General features: G+C 36.1%; 1 pseudogene; it reads left to right on the top strand.

Moving 5' to 3' along the window:
• Positions 1–13,613, top strand: part of LOC110326703 — a 34,659-nt pseudogene extending 21,046 nt beyond the window's left edge.
• The last annotated feature ends 4,725 nt before the right edge of the window (positions 13,614–18,338 follow it).

Below are 18,338 nucleotides of genomic sequence, written 5' to 3'. Positions count from 1 at the left end.
ATCAAGTGACCATAGGTGTGTAGGTTCATTTCTGGGTCTTCTGTTTCCCAGCCAGTGGAGAGGTGTTGGCTTGGGAGGTTTCTCACTGCCTACGTTGGTGAGGGAGCCATCTTTGCTCCAGGTTGCCCAAGCTCCACTCTCTGTGGGTGAGAGTGTGGACCACAGAAGCCACACAGCTTCTAGGCCAGACCCCATTTCGGGCTTCAGACATCGAGGCACCTTCCCCAGCAGAAGAGATGTTTCTGCCCAGGAGGGGTCTCACTGCCAGAACTGGTGAGGGAGCCATTTTTGCTCCAGGTCGCCCAGGCTCCAGTCTTCCCAAGTGAGAGTGTGGACTGCAGAAACTACACAGCTTCTGGGACAGACTCCATTTTGGGCTCCAGACATCCGGGCACCTTCCCCACCAGAGAAGAGGTGTCCTACCGGGAGGGCTCTCACTGCCTGAGCTGGTGAGGGAGCCATCTTGCTCCGGGTTGCCCAAGCTCCAGTCTGTGCTGGTGAGAGTGTAGACTGAAGAAGCTACACAGCTTCTGGGGCAGGCAGAAGCAACACAGCTTCTGGGACAGACCCAGTTTCGGGCTCCGGACATCCAGGCACCTTCCCTTCCAGAGGAGAGCTGGCCAGTCAGGAGTGCTCTGTCCACCAGAGCAGGTGAGATGGCCATATTTTGTCCAGGCTCTCTCAGAGACTAGTCTTTGCAGGTGAGTGTGCAAACTGCAGAGGCGACACATCTTCTGTGACAGGCCACGTTTCGGTCCTAAATCTTCAGCCAGGAGGATGGTCTGAATGCCAGAACTCTGTGTACCTTCCCTGAAAGAGGTGGGCTTGCCTGCAGAAAGTACTCTGACCACTGAGACTCATGAGAGAGCTGGACTCCCAGGACTGCTGACAGAGGCTAACAGAATCACAGGAGGAACAAACTCCAACCAGAGACAACTATAACAACTAATGCCACAGATTATCAGATGGCAAAAAGCAAACATAAGAATCTTACTAACAGAAACCCAGACCACTCACCATCATCAGAACCCAGCACTCCAACCTCAGCCAGTCCTGGATACCCCAACACATCCGAAAAGCAAGACTTGGATTTAAAATCATATCTCATGATGCTGGTAGAGGAAATTAAGAAGGGCATTAATAACTCACTTAAAGAAATACAGGAGAATGCTGCTAAAGAGGTCGAAGTCCTTTAAGAATTCCAGGAAAACACTGCTAAACATGTAGAAGTACTTAAAGAGGAAACACAAAAATCCCTTAAAGAATTACAGGAAAACACAACCAAACAAGTGATGGAATTGAACAAAACCATCCAAGACCTAAAAAGGGAAGTAGAAACAATTAAGAAAACCCAAAGTGAGACAACTCTGGAGATAGAAACCCTAGGAAAGAAATCAGAAATCAAAGATGTGAGCATCAACAACAGAATAAAGATATGGAAGAGAGAATCTCAGGTTCAGAAGATTCCATAGAGAACATGGGCACAACAATCAAAGAAAATGCAAAATGCAAATAGATTAGTTTTAAAGCAGATATTCCATATAAATAGAAATATCCTAAAAAAAAAATGTTTTTTGTTTTTTTTTTTAGATTTAGAAATATGGTCTTTAAGTTGCCCAAAGGGATCAAGCCTCATTCCAACTGTGAATACAGCTTGGTGTCTGCACCAATATATTACAGGCTTTATAGGAATGAAAGGTGTATGATTATGTTATTTCTGTGTTTCAGAGAATCATGAGACAAGACAATACATGATAGGGCCTCAGTGAACGTGTATATATTTGTTAAGGTGAAGCCTAAGTTCAAATGACCCCTGAGCTATTAGAAAAGAAGGAGACATCAAGTGAAAGGAGGTGAAGACATGTACTGCTAGTAGCAAAGCTAGCGGGATCAGACTACTCAAGCTCTTTGGATCCAGATAATTGTGTCTCAAAAGTTCCAGATTCTGAACAAGAAGCTATTGGATTTGATCTTTGTATTAGTTAGGGTTTGCTAGAGTCATAGAACTTATGAAATATCTCTCTATATTGAGGGAATTTACTGTGATGACTATAGTCCAACTATGGTCAGCTGTGAATGGGAAGTCCAAGAATCTAGTAGTTGCTCAGTCCCAAGAGGCTTGTTGTTTAAGCTGATCTTCTATAGAAGTAGGTTCCAACAGATGTGCTGGCAAGTAAATTTGAGCAGTACAAGAAGAGTGAATCTTCCTTCTTTCTGTGTCCTTATGTAGGTCTCTAGCAGCAGGTGTGACCCAGATTAAAAGTGTGTACCACTATGCCTAGATCTGGGACTTGGTTTGTTCCAGGTTGATCATGAACCCAGAGATCTCCTTGCCTCAGTCTATTAGGATTAAATGCATGTACTACCTTGCCTGGACCAAAGCTTTTCATGTCCACTACTCCTCAAGATCTCCATGTCAAGATCCAGGTCAGAATCTTGTGTCTTCTAGCCTCAAGATCTAAATCACAGGTGAGGCCTCCAATTCTGGATTGTAGTTCATTCCAGATATAGTAACATTGACACCTAGGAAAAGCCATTATAATGTTGTTCCATTGGGTTTCAGTCTTGGGTAGATATGATTCTTTCCTTATGAAAAGAGAAATCTCTATAAATGACCCTTTGAACTACATACTTGTTTCATTTGATGCTACTGAAACTCACTGTTAAGGAACTACCTTGAGTATGGGAAGACATTTTATACTTTGGACTTTTGAATATTCTCATTAGTAAGGATTACAATGCTCTGGAAGAAAAATGAATGTATTTTGTACCACAAGATGACTATAAGATTATGGGAAGCATGACAGTATGTTGTGATTTGCATATGAAAAATTCCCTATAGGCTCATGTGGTTGATCATCGGTATTAGAGTTGGTTGGGAAAATTGTGAAACCTGTAAGAGGTGAAATTTTGCTGGAGTCAGTATATCACTAGGGATGAACTTGAATATTTACAGCCCACTCTTCTCTATTCTCTGCATTCTGACTTTGGGTATCACATCCATCTCTTGCTCCATGGTGGAACATACTCCAACAAAATGTCAGACAGGGTGAAGCCTGTTTGACATTTTTAAAGTTACATCTTGTCATGTATTTTATCAAAGCATTGAGAAAATTAATAAAACATTTTGTATATATTGTTATATGTAAAAATAAATTAATATATGTAATCAGTGGAATGATGATCAAAATTCATCAGTGCTTGACAGATTGGGAAACCTATGGCTACTCTTAGGATTATGCACATGAATTCTATTGTCATATGCTTTAGTTTTCTCTACTTGTGGATAAAATTGAATATTCTAAAATTTAGGGAAAAACATGATTATGTTTCAATCTTAAAATTTTAAATTTTATTTGTTTTTCTATAACACATTTTAAGGCGCTTATTTTGTTTTTTGTAATAAGAGATAATGTTCCTGATAGTATAATATTTAATTTTTTTAATTAATTAATTTATGTTTTTACACTCCAGATTTTATTCCCCACTACTGTCCACCCTCTGACTGTTCCACATGCAAATATATATGACTTTATCATATATTAAGTATTCCTCCATACCCAATTCTCTTTCCTACCCTTCTACCCACTATCCACTTAAATATCATTTACCATTGCTGACTTTTCCTATTTTTGTACTACTTGTATTCTACTACTCCCACTTTTAAGTTCCTTTTTGCCTTGTTAGACAAAGGCTGCCTGGCTCCTATAGCTACTCCAAGTTAAACACAAACATACAGATTTGGAGTTAGAATCCACATATGAGTGGAAACAGGTGACACTTGTTTAAGTGCACATGGTTAGTTTACTCAGTGTAATTTTTATCCAGTTTTCTCAATTTACATGTTTAAGCCATATTAAAGATATTTCCTGTAGTGTGAAAATACAGCCCTTTATTTAAAAATAAATAAAATATATAAAACATAAAGGATATTTCTAACTAACATAGGCAGAAATTTTTGAAAGGAAACTGAAAGAAAATTCATTAGAAATAAGTGAAAATTATTTTAATAAAATATTTATAATAGATTTTTAGCATGCCAAGCATGTAAGAAGAAAAAAAGAATAGAACAATTAGCTATAATTATGAGATAATGTTTGAAGCTCTGATCATACCTACAATTTATTTTCTTTTCTCTTCTCTGTTTTGAAAATAGTTTTCCAAGCTCCCAATTCCATAAGCTTTTAAAAGTATTTAAAAGCCCAATCTAAGCCAGGCGTGGTGGCGCATGCCTTTAATCCCAGCACTCTGGAGGCAGAAGCAGGAGGATTTCTGAATTCGAGGCCTGCCTGGTCTACAAAGTGAGTTCCAGGACAGCCAGGGCTATACAGAGAAACCCTGTCTCAAAAAAAAAAAAAATCCAAAAAAACAAACAAACAAAAAGCCCAGTCTAATTAATAAGATATCAGTGCTCACAGGAGGCCAAGCTCTTAAGGACATAAGTTTGGTAAATGAATAAAATTATTTCATTTGATGTATTTGTCAAAAATCTACAACCCTACTCTATTGAAGGAAAGATTTTAGCCATAAAATTACTTTTAACAGGTTGAAAATGGAATGACCATTCTAAAGTTGAAGTGGAACTGGGGGCTTTGAGTAAAAATGGTCCCTCAGTGTATTATTCTATTCAGCATCACAATCTCTCCTCCTGTTAAAGGAACTGGTAGAGAAATTTTCTTTCTTTTCTAAGCCAAATATTGACAGCAGTTGGAAATGGAGGGATTTAGTAAAATGATGAGTACAGTGATTTCATGTTCTATGTTTTATGTAATACACTTTGATTAAAATTTGCTGTCTTCTGATATTTGTGGCTAATTACTTGGTGAGAAGTTACATGCATATTAGAGAAAAAGTTTTGAGATTTTGTTGCAGATAAATGTCTCCTTGATTTTAATGCAGTCTCTTTTTTAAGGCAGAAAACATATTGTAAACAGCTTTGCTTTTGATTTCTGCACACTGAGACTACAAACAGTGACGTATGCTTCATACTTGCATCTGGTTGCAGACAATAAATTTTTAAAAAATGGCTCTTTCATTAAAAATAACAGAAAAATACTAGCAACATCTAGAGAGACAACAAATGAGTTTCATTTTTTTTCCTGCAAGCTAAACTGGTATGATGAGAGTTATTTTTAACATTCCTTTTCCTCTCCTTAACTCTTACCTTCTAACTGCTACACTTTCCCTTTCCCCATGTCTCATAAACTCTTATGAAAATAAAATTTGGTTTTGTGGGCACTATTTTCATTACTTCAAGCTCTCTTTTGTTCAATCCATTCTGTTCCTGCAGAGATGCTGGCTCTGGTCAATTTCTCCCATTTCTCAGCAGCTCTTTCCACCTCTCACCTGGAACAGTGTAATAACCTCCTTATTTGTCTTTTTACTTTCAGAGTCTTTTAGATTCCAATACATCACTCACAGAGCATGCAGCACCATAATTTAAAGAATAGATTTAGTAGTATATCTGCTGTGCTTATAATATAATAAAAGAAAATATTTATGGTTTCTTTTGATTACAAGATAGAACCCTCAGATGGTTAAAGTGGAGATTTTAAAAGATAGATTAATATCCATTCTAAATTTATCATGTCAATCTATACATTTATTATACATCTGACCATACATCTGATATATTACATCTGATATGTGCTAGTCAACACAGTTTTTCTAATAAAATAAGTAAATATCTATATTTAAAAACTGTAATTTCAAACTCTTCTTGAATATGGACTTGTACTGGATACACAAATATTATATCTCACCATTATAGGGATTTTTTGCTATGTTTTTAAAATCAGAAATAGAACTGATAGATTAATGATATGTCATATCTATTTTAAATTATTCTCAACAGCAACACAAAATACTTTCAGAATCTATACTATTTCAGTAGAAATACATCAATCATATAAATGAACAGGCTACAGGTCCAAGTCAATACCTTCTAGCCCATTAAAGAGAGGAAAGAGAGGCAAGTTTATCTGCATTCAATATGCCCAAGAGCAAAGATAGGTAGCAATAAATGCAGGATTCTGAGTACAGCTTGCCAATAGTAGCTTGGAAAAGGATCAGTCATTAATCTACCATAGTACCAATTGTTAATAAATTTCTGCACAGAATGAAAATATATTTGCTTTTTTAAGGAAATAATATTCAATTCTATCTAGAGACCATCCTCACCCTAGTATTAACAACCCCACAAATTTTAAGTGAATCTTGCGGAAGAAATTTTTTCAGAGAAGAAATTATGTGTCCTGAAATCTACTCATTTCCTAAAACTGTGTGCTTGTTATACTAATGCCTATTCAGACTTAAGATAATCTAGAAAATTACAGACAACCTTTGTGATTTGAATACTAGCAATGAAGGAATACATGCTAACTCAGATGCTTACAATAATGTCAGACAATGACAATTGGTGTAGGCAAAATTCCATTGATACAGTGAGATTGTATTTGGCATGCATGTGATCAGTTATAAAAAGGCTGGATAGAACACTGAACACTGAGAGTGGATCTCCAGTATTTTAAAGAGAAAGCTGAGGTGTGCAGTGACAATTAACAGTAACAATCCATCTTATCTATCTGTCATTTTTCAAATTTTATATTTTTCTGGTTACATATATTGATGATGTCATACTTTACTCCATGAAATATACTTAAGGCCACCACCTATGGAGGCAATGACTTTTGAGAATGTTTTATCACTTAATTTTATAATACGCTTCATGAGGACTCATTAATGTTATACTTCCTTTCTCCCATTAACTACAATCTCATTGTGATGTGTTTTTGCAATGTTAAGTTCTAATTTATATTAATATCTAAGTAAGAGAACCTAGAAGAATTAGTAAAGTTTAGGGGTGTCTTTAATACTAGTACTTTTTCAAATTTTTCTTTCCAATATTTGGATATTTCATAAATAATTGTTCCATTGCTCTTGCTGCCATAATAAAGGAAGCAAAGGAATAAAACATATCATGTGATATTTTCCTTATTAGAAAATGAAAACAGCACAGAAGCCTAAGCCAGAAAAGTAAAGACAAAGATTTGTAATCTAAAAAGGAGCTAGTCTGGAAATAATAACTGTCCCCATTAGTAAATCCAGTCATGCCTGAACATGGAACCTCACGTTGAGAACATAACATAGAAGTAGAAATTAGCAAATGTGCCTTTTCCAGGCAGAAATACTTGTAGAAGGATACATTTTGTAATTCATCTAGCTTGTACTCACCCTCTAACCCTAAGGAAAGAGAGTCATGGAGCATGGACAAAAATGCTTCACTTGCTTTCTTCTCAACGTTCTATGTCCAGGTACTACTAATTAACAAAACCAATGATGATAGCATGACCTGTCTGGTTTTCGGGAGTGTTAGAGAAAAATGAATTTAAAATATGTGATATAAAACATGAGCCCATAGCAATGCTGCTTGTAACTGATTCTGTTTGATTTTCTATTTGGTCATGATTGACCTAGACCACTCCATAAGTTCAGAAGAGAACACAAATTCTACCTCTTCATTGTGGTCCCTTTCTACTTTCATGCCATTTGCTGCATTCCGAGTTAGGATCCACCAGTAAGAGACACATGAGTTAACACCCACTTTATGAGATGGAACCCATACCTGAGAACCTGAAGCTAGAGAGCTTATGGACCTACGATATAAATCAAATAATTCTGGTCTAAAACGAGAAGAAAATGTAGTTATAAAAGGATCTCTAATGATATTTTGTTATACTCATATATCAGTGCCTTTTCCAGCCATCATCAGAGAGACTTCCTTCCGCAGCAAATGGGAACAAATACAGAGACCCACAGCCAGGTCTTAGATAATGAGAGACCTTGTAAAACACCCAGTTATAAATGTTATGTCTATATCAAATTCCTTCTCTGGTGGCTCAGGTAATCCTACAGAAGAGGAGACAGAAAGACTGTAAGCGGGTGGAGGACACAAAGAAAATAAGATCCTGTAAATAAACATGAGCCAAGCTCATGTGAACTCACAGAGACCAAAATAGAATACTAGTTTGATGGTTTTATGGAATTCTTGTATGTGCAAAATAGTAAGTGTTTGATTATTGTGCTTTTTCTTGGGATCTTTTCCTTCTGTTTATTTTGTTCAACTTTGATAGAATTTTATCATATTATATTTTATTTTGTTATATTTTGAAAAATGATTGAAAGTAATTCCTTCCATGGGTCCCCCCTTCTGAGAAGTATCAAAGTACCCACACTTTGGCCTTCCTTCTTGAATTTCATGTGGTTTATGAATTGTATCTTGGGTATTCCAAGCTTCTGGGCTAATATCCACTTATCAGTGAGTGGTCCTTCTTAGAAGGGGGAAAATTAACCATGAAAGGAATTACAGAGACAAAGTTTGGAGCAGAGACTGAAGGAATGGCCATCCAGAGACTGCCTCACCTGGGGATCCATCCCATATACAACCACCAGACATATACAATCACCAAATCCAGACACTATTGTGGATATCAATAAGTGCTTGCTGACAGGAGCCTGATATAGCTGTCTCCTGAGAGGCTCTGTTAATGCCTGACTAATACAAGAGTGGATGCTCATAGCCATCCATTGGACTGAGCGCAGGGTTCCAGTGAAGGAGCTAGAGAAAGGACCCAAGGAGTTGAAGGGGTTGCAGCCCCATAGGAGGAACGACAATATGAACTAACCAGTAACCCCAGAGCGCCCAGGGACTAAACTACCAACCAAAGAGTAGACATGGTGGGACTCCTGGCTCAAACTGCATATGTAGCAGAGGATGGCCTAGTTTAGATGGTGGTTTACTTTAGTTTTGATGGCTCTGGTCATCAATGGCAGGAGAGGCCCTTATTCTTTTGAAGGCTCTATGCTTCAGTGTAGGACAATCCCAGGGCCAGGAAGCAGGAGTGGGTAGGTTGATGAGTGGGGTGGGAGAGGAACAATAGGGGGAGGGAGTTTTCAAATGGGAAATCAGGAAAGGGGATAACATTTGAAATATAAAGAAAATATCTAATAGAAAATCTAGCCAAATTATAAAAAGAAAAAAAGAAAAGAAAAAGAAAAATGACTGAATGGATAAAAATCTAGCCACTAAGGTAAAGTTAAAAATTGAAATGTAGAATACAGCAGTTGAGCGGGAAAATTAGTTTTCTCTAATACAGTGACACTGATTTTATTAACTACAACTAGTATAATCCTCATGTTTAAGAGTAGTTGACCAACATCTAATTACACTACACATGTTTGGTTTTTGCTTTGTTGTTTGTTCTATTCTGTTATTTGTTTCCTTTTTTTGTTTGGGTTTTTTTTGGGGGGGGTTGTGTGTGTGTGTGTGTGTGTGTGTGTGTGTATGTATGTATGTATGTGTGTGTGTGTGCACATGGTTTTACTTGGTTACAGTTTGGTGATTTATTTTGCTTATTTTTAAATATGGTTTGATTTTGTTTTCTTGGTTTCGGGCATTTTGTTGTACTGTATTTTTCTCTTTCTTTCTTTCTTTCTTTTTTTTTTTTTTTTTTCGTTATAATGAAAGTAAGATTGGATAGATAGGAACAGGGAGAGAATATGCAGGGACTTGAAAAAGGGACGAACATGACAAAAATAATATAATTAAATTTGAATTATTGAATTATTTTTCTTTCTTTAGTTGCTTTTAATTGTTTGATTAATATCCTGATCACAGCTTCTCCTCCCTGCTCCCCTCGCAAGCTCCCAACCCTGACACTATTAATGATGTTGTGCTATACTTGCAGAAACTAACCTATAATAACTGTCATCTGAGAGACTTCACCCAGCAACTGATGGAAACAGATGCAGAAACCCATCGCCAAACATTATGCAAAGCTCAGAGGAATCCTATTGAAGAGGGGGAGTATTGAAGGTGCAGGAGGAGTTAAGGGCCCGGTATGAAAGTTTATTTTAAAAAATAATTAATACAATTTTAAGAGTAGAAGACATGCATGGCTGCATGGCTTGGATTTTTGAGTCTGGGCTAGCTAAAACATTATAATATTTTCCAGGTCTATTTACCTTCAGATTTCATTATTACATTTTTGTACAACTGAGTAAAGTTCCAGGGTATATATGTACCATATTTTAATTAACCATTCATCAGTGGAAGGAAATAAAGCTTGCTTTCAAATCCTACTTACCACAGACAAAGTCACAATGAACATGGAAGAACAAATAATTCTGTAGTAGGATGTAGAGTTCTTTCTGAGGCCATATGTTAGCTCCAATTTTTTATTGGTTATTTTATTTATTTCAAAAGTTATCCCCCTTCCCAGTTTCCCCTCTATAAACCCTCCATCCCATGCTTCCTCCCCTTGCCTCTATGAGGGTGCTCCCTCATCCACCCACCCACTCTTGCCTCACCTCTATAGTATACCCTACACTGGGGCACTGAGCCACCACAGAACCAAGGGCCTCTCCTCCCATTGATGCCAGATGAGGCAATCCTCTGCTACAGATGCAGTTGTAGCCATGGGCTCCTCCATGTTTATTCTTTGGTTTGTGGTTTATTCCCTAGGAGCTCTTGGTTAATATTGTTCTTCTTATAGAGTTGCAATCCCCTTCCACTCCTTCAGTTCTTCACTTAACTCTTGCATTGGGGCCTCCTTTCTCAATCCCAGATGGTTAGCTGTGAGCATCTGCATCTGTATTGGTCAGGTTCTAGCAGATCCTCTCAGGGGAGAGCTATACCAGGTTTCTGTCTGCAAGCACTTCTTGGTATCACCAATAGTGGCTATGTTTGGTTGTCTGCAGATAGGATGGATCCCTAAGCGAGGCAGTCTTTAGATGGCTTTTCTTTCTATCTCTGCTCTACTCTTTCCCCCTGCATTTAGTTAAGACAGGAATAATTCTGGGTTAAAAATTTTGAGATGGGCATGTAGCCCCATCCCTTAACTGGGGCCATACCTTTCGACTGGCTATCATCTCTATGGGTTCTTTCTCCCCTTCATTCCATATTTCAGCTAATGTCATCCATGGTTGGGTCCTGGGAACCTTTCACTTCTCTGGCATCTGGGACTTGCTAGTGGCTACTCCTAGTTCCCCACCTCACACTGCTACACACCTCTGTTTAATTTCCTGACTCTCTGTACTTCATTATCCTCCCACACCTGGTTCTGCATCATTTTCCCTCCTCCTCCTCTCTCCCTTCCAGAACCCTCCCTCTACTTCCTGTGATTATTTTGTTCCCCATTCTAGGAAGGATTGAAGCACCCACACTTTGGGTTTTCTTCTTTTTGAGCTTCATATAGTCTGTGAGTTGTATCGTAGGTATTCCAAGCTGTGGCACTAATATCCACTTATCAGTAATGTGTGTTCTTTTGTGACTATATACAAAAGCTGCTCAAACATATAACAAGGCACATGCTCCATGGTGTTCATAGCACCATTATTTACAATAGACAGAACCTGGAAACAACCCAGATGAACCTCAGTGGAGGAATGGATATAGAAAATGTGGCATATTTACACCATGGAGTATTATTCAGCTATTAAAAACAATGAATTTGTGAAATTCTTAGGCAAACGGAAGGAATTTGAAAATATCATCCTGATTGTTAACTCCATTTTTAGCATGTTGAAAACACACTGTTTTCCAGGGTGACTGTACCAGTTTCTAATCCCCACCAACCACCAACCATCAATGAGGGTTCCTCATTCTTCACAACCTCACCAACATTGCTTGTCAGTATTTTCCTTGAGCTTATCCATTTTTTTACATATTTATTTTTGACAGCTTAAGAACCAATGGCATACCTCTGTAATGATAAAAAATTCCTCTTGAGAAAATAAAACAAAAACCCCTTACAATATTATTTCATTATACATTATCACAAGATTTGCACTTTGACAGGTTAGGCAAGGTTCTTGGTGTAAGACACTGGCACTTTCATTTCTAGAGTACTGCCAATATTGAAGGTAGGCATTATAAAAGTCTTCAGATAGCTTACTCATAAACCTTGTATTTCTGTCCCCAGCACAGCAGCCTGTATTTTAAAAATTCTGTTTATCCCTCATTTTTGTTTATTGTCCTAAGCTACATATCAAAAGTAAGTTAAAAGCAAGAATCCAAGTGGGCCATATTTCATGTTATCTAAATGTTTAAGTGATAATTCATAAGTAAGTATATTATATGAATATGTATTATTGCCCCTGCTAGAAATGAAAAAGCAAAGAAAAAACAGAATGCTACCCCAAACCCTTCATAGGTACTTTAATAAATACAGCTATTAAACCATAGCTTTATGTACACCACTTCTGGAAAGTATTTATATTAGTAGTTGCATAAACACATGCAAATATTTTTTATTCTTTATAATCAGTCTTCCATATATTTAGCAGTTTGTGGCTTTGCCCAGTGACATAACAGTGGTAGTGAAAAAGTTAAATATGAAACACAACAAAACCTGAAACTTGACATTGGTCACTAAAATAAAAACTGAATTCCTAAATCCAAGCAATCAAAAGATGTTTATTTTTATAAAAATCTATAAAGAAATAATTTTTCACACAGCTTTACTTTCATAGAAAAAACTTTCTACAGAGGTTGATTAAGATTTTAATATTTTCCAGTGTACCATCATTAAATATGGTAGGACACCATATGAATTTCATTGCATTGGAAGAATATAAAGTAGACAGAGCATTATGGACAGCTCCAGCTATGTGTTACAGCTATGTGTTCTTTTGGATTTGTTTCCAGAGAGAATGAAAAATGCTATAGAAACCTGATCACTTACTCCTTACTCAAGTTTGCATAAAAATGGCATTCTCTGTAGATGCCACTGAATTCCATTCCCAACACTGATCCTCCTTTTCCCTTCCTCTGCCTCAGTTCACTTGGGGACCAGGTTCAGTTCCTAGCATACAGGGCATCCAGATTGTCTTCAGAATCACATTCTGTGGTCAGATGAATGAGACTCAGGTCTCCAGTCTGGCATCACCTCTTCTGTTCCCAAATCTCAGCCATATTTAAGATCCAGATATTTATCTTGAATGTTGCCAGTGTATGGATAACATCCCATCTGTCACTACTGACATGCCCACTCATCTGACAGATTTGCTGAAATACTTCAATTCAAGAAGTTGCCAGTTAGTTCTTGGAGCTGGTGCTTTGCAAGTCGTTGGACTAAAACAATGACTACAAAAAACCTTGGCCTTCTCTTTGCAATGTCTGCAGTTGATTGTGTACTACATTCCCATGATCCAGGCTCACTTTGAAGCCCAACTTCCCCGCACCCCAAGCTGTGGAGCATTCTTAGGCATTTTGATCTCATCACTAAGAATTACCATGACCATATAGCTGAAATATCAGCTAAGCTTGTAGTGATAATGTATAGCCTACTTGATAAACTGTTATCAAAGTATGAGGTAAAAGATCCTATTCCTTTTCCATGTTTCACGAATATTTATAGCAAATGACAAAAATGTATGAAGCTATATTTGATCTTCTTCACAAAGAAAAAACACAGATGTTATTTTAAGAATTAATGCACTTTACCAACTTCACTTGAAAAAAACAGTTATCACACTTAAATGTAATAAATGACAAAGAACCTCAAAATGGGTTGGTCACAGCAGATGTAGCTTTTTACACTGGAAATCTTTAAGCCCGAAAGGCCTTAAAGAGCTTATCCATTCTTACTGGCATAAGATCAAATCTCAAAATGCTTTTAGTTTTTTTTTTTTTTTTTTTTTTGTTTTTTTTTTTTTAACTACAGGCCCAAGTTGGGATCCACCTCAAGGGGAGATCCCAAGTATTGCTGATGCTATGTTATATTCATAAAAAGGGGCCTATCATGACTGCCCTCCAAAAGATTCAAGACAAGCTGAAAAAGTCAGATGCAGATATTACACTCAATCAATAGACAGATACTGGTGACCCCTGTGGTTGAATTTAGGGAAAAATATAGACTCATTTTTAAAAGTATTTCATTTAGAATTTTTGCATCTGGGCTAAACATGGTTATTAGTTCTCTTTGTTGTTATGTTCATAGTTGACTTTGGTATTAGAAAATAGTGTTTTCTCACAAGGAGTTTGAGAATGTTTCTTCTATTTAATATTTGGGATAACTTGAGACATATTGGTTGCATTTCTTCTTTTTATTAGATATTTTCTTTATTTACATTTCAAATGTTATCCCCTTTCCTGGTCTCGCAAAAAAAAAAAAAAAAAAACCCTTCCCCCTGCTCATCAACTGACCCACACCTGCTTTCTGGTCCTGTAATTCTCCCACAATGGGGCATAGAGCCTTCACAAGGCCAAGGGCCTTTTCTCCCATTGATGAACAACTAGGCCATCCTCTGCTGCATATGTAGCTTGAGCCATGAGTCCCACCATGTGTACTCTTTGTTGGTGGTTTAGTCCCTGGGAACTCTGGGGTTACTGTTTAGTTCATATTGTTGTTCCTCCTATGACGCTGCAAACCCCTTCAGATCCTTGGGTCCTTTCTCTAACTCTTTCATTGGGGACCCTGTGCTTAGTTCAATGGATGGGTGTGAGCATTTCCTTCTGTATTTGTCATGCACTGGCAGAGTCTCTCAGGAAACAGCTATATCAGGCTCCTGCCAGTATGCATTTCTTTTAAAATCTGGTAAATTTCTGCAGTAAATCCATCCACTCCTACACAGAACAAAGTTTTGTGGTTTTTAAAGTCATTGATCTCTTCATTGTTTAACTTTGTAAGTTGGGATAAGCCCAGAACTTCTTCCATTTATTTTACTTTTTCCAACTGATAAGTACATTCTTTTAATGTATCCTCTTATAATATTATTGAGCTTCTTTGATATTATCATCAGGCCTATTTAGTATGTGGTAAATAAGTCTAGCTAACTACCATGTCTAGAGGTAGTTAAATTATTTACTACCATAAACTCTAGAGGATAAAAAAAATATTTCTGTATTCCTACATCAATGTACTTTCTAACAGTATTGAAAATATTTATCTTTTTAACCAAAAATAAGTGTAGCTGTTATCATTCACCAAATAAGTGTTTTGACCAAAATGGACAAGAGCTACTACAGATTTAAAACTGTTAAAAAATCAAAACATAGAGGATAAATGGCCTTGGAAGTCCAGAGCCAATTATTATTTTACAAAGCAATGCTTTACGGAATGTTCAGGGAACATTACAAAGTGGGAGTAGAAAGATACTAAAGACCAGGCAACCAGAAAAAAATTTGCTATGAAATTGTATCATCTAGACACAAGAGGAATATTACACTAATTGAATATCAACAATATGATTTCACAAGCAAAAAAATATCCGAATAATGGCCTCATGGCAAGCTGATGCAAAATTTCACCTATAAATGAAAAGCTACAATTCATGGTGAGAGAGAGAAATAAAGAGAGAGAGAAAGAGAGACAGAGTAAGAAAGAATCAGGTTATCAAAGGGACAAGATCCCTGAAAAGCTGTTCAATTGCAACTGGTCAGCTCCAAACACACAATACTAATAAGGCTCAAAGGGTTGATTACATATACATATACATAATACATATACATATACATGTGCACATATATATACACTACATATATATATTCACATTTATCATATATATATTCATATATTTTACACACATCTACCTCATATACATATGCACATACAAACATATAAAAATACACATACATATATCCTATACATATATAACTTATACATATATCCTATACATATATATCATATACATACACACACATATAAATCATATTTTCCCAACTAATGTTTACTTTCTTTTAATGTATCCTCCCATATTATTATTCTCTTTGATATTTACTGTAACTTATTATATTTATTATATGATATCTGCTATGTCATATGTAACATAATTATACATAATATATAATTATACATATAAATTTTTGTATTCATTATATATTTGTACATATTATTTAAATATATGATATATATAATCATGTATAGGTGTGTGTGTGTGTGTGTGTGTGTGTATGTGTGTGTGTGTGTGTGTGTAAAACAATAATAATTAAAGAAGAAACCATGTATTCAAAAAGGAATTGAGAGGAACACGGAAGATATTGGAAGGGGGAGAGGTAGTACTGGAAATTATATCAACACAATTCTAAGTATAAAATTCTCAAAACAATTTTAATAACAAAGAAGATAACATTGGACAAGTTCCTTTTATCACACTTTTGTCATCTGTTTATTTCTGCTAGGGACTCCATAGATATACATAAATAAAATATTATATTATTTTTAGAAACAGTTCTATTATAAAATCTCTTAAATGTTTATGATGACTCATGCCTATAATTTTCATTAATCAATTATTCTTTTCAACAACTTGTCTCCATAGCACCAACTAGTTACTTTTTCATTTTAGTAGTTATCTTACAAATGTTCAGTAGCACTAAATTCTACTAACAGCCTAAAGAAATGTCCTTTGAAAAATGTAAATGTAAATACAGAGCTTCAGAAGTGTCAACTCATTGGCTCTTCCTCTCAGCCTCAAGAACAACAGACAAGAGGTACCTTTATCTTTACACATAGAATTGCCACATCTGTGCTAGGGAAGAACCATGAAATTCCAGAACTTTCCACACAGTACAGTCACGGTAATCAAATCAATTATTTCTGAGTTCTGTTGCTAAACTGTTACAATTAGATACTGTATAGTTTTTCTGTACAATGGATTGTACCCAACAGAAAAAAATCTTTTTCACTAAAAGTATTTGAGGAAAAAATTTAGAAAATTTGTGTATTATAAGCATATCCTATCAGTGCTACCAAACATTTACTTGGAGAATATTTCACTCATCTTATATGATTTTTTCTCATCAATATTTATCAAGGATTCAAAATAATCTAGGCCTCTCATAACACAGTCACTTGGTTACCAAAGACGTGAAAACCGATATGCATGCTGTCTTCTCAGTCAACCGTATAACGCAGCACTTTGCCATCCCCATTAAGAGATGGACTTTGTACCATACCATGCATTTTATAATGTTTCTATCTAAATGCAGATTTCTACATTCCATATCTACCATGGAGTGAGGGTTTCCATAAAAGCATCAGCAGGAGAGTACATTGAAATTCATTTTGCATATTAAAGAAATCTCTCTGAGTTTCCTTCTTTTATTTGTTTTATCAACTCAAGCAATAAGCAAGAAAATTAGAGTTTCAGCACTGATGGGAAAATGATTTATGATTTTATCAGCCTTGATTATTTTTCTCCTGCTTAGAAAATGTACAGATTTTTGAGGGCACATCAACGTAAAAGGTCCCCACTGGAAAATTAAATAAGTCTAGCTGTATCATTTCACCCAAATACTGTAGTACTCTATTACCCAACGACAGCTTCACTTTGAGTAATACGCCTCTGGATGCTTTTCTTCCCAATATCTACAGCACATATAAAATCTGTCCCACAGGGATATGTTCAATTTAAAAACATTATTACAAATCCCATAATATTTTCCAGCATGTATCTTAGTGGCATGGTCAGGTCAGGGGTACAGCTAATGCCTAATAGATAGAAAATATGGCTCTTCGCATTGTGACTCTCTATAACAGAGAAAACATATCGGGAATTGGCTGTCACCAGAATTGTGGCAAATTTCCAAGCAATTTATTATACTCAGTTTACTGAAGCTTTGCGTAAATCCACAGGCAATTTGATATGTAAGGGAGAAACGATGCGCAACAAATTAATATGAACATGAAATTAAAGAAACAGTAATTTTAAATCTAAGAATACAGACTCAGGTTAAAATGCTATCATAATTACAAATATTATTTAAATGGGGAAACCAAACTGGATAGTTTATGAAAGCATCCATTCACAGTAAAAAAAAGCTAAGCCCCTTGTCTCGCAATAGCAGTAATTTAGCATGCTGAAATATTTGGAGAAATACCATGTCCTCCAGGCTGGTGATTGTTTCAATCAAAATTGGTAGTGATATGAAAACTAATAATTTGTTTTTATGAACGCTATTATTTGGACTTGCATAGACAGTTTACATCTGTAACATTCAGCTACATAATCTTCTATCCTATTTTCCCTTGACCATGCAATTATTTTATAAATGTCAAGAACAACTTATTTTTAAAAGCTTTTAATTTCTGCAAGTGAACTTTTTTTTCTACTTGAAAATAACATTTCATCACTTTCTTTTCTCAATCTGTATGCAAGATAGAATATTAAATACCGGGGTTTCCAGATGTCCCTCAATAGAGGAATGGATACAGAAACTGTGGTACATTTACACAGTGTAGTACTACTCAGCCATTAAAAACAATGAATTTATGAAATTCTTGGGCAAATGGATGTATTTGGAGGATATCATCCTTAGTGAGGTAACCCAATCACAA

This window comes from Mus pahari, chromosome 9 (genome assembly GCF_900095145.1).
Source record: "Mus pahari chromosome 9, PAHARI_EIJ_v1.1, whole genome shotgun sequence".
NCBI classification, from domain to species: Eukaryota; Metazoa; Chordata; class Mammalia; order Rodentia; family Muridae; genus Mus; species Mus pahari.
The sequence above is the reverse complement of the archived record's forward strand: the minus strand, read 5'-3'. Positions and strand labels throughout refer to the sequence as shown.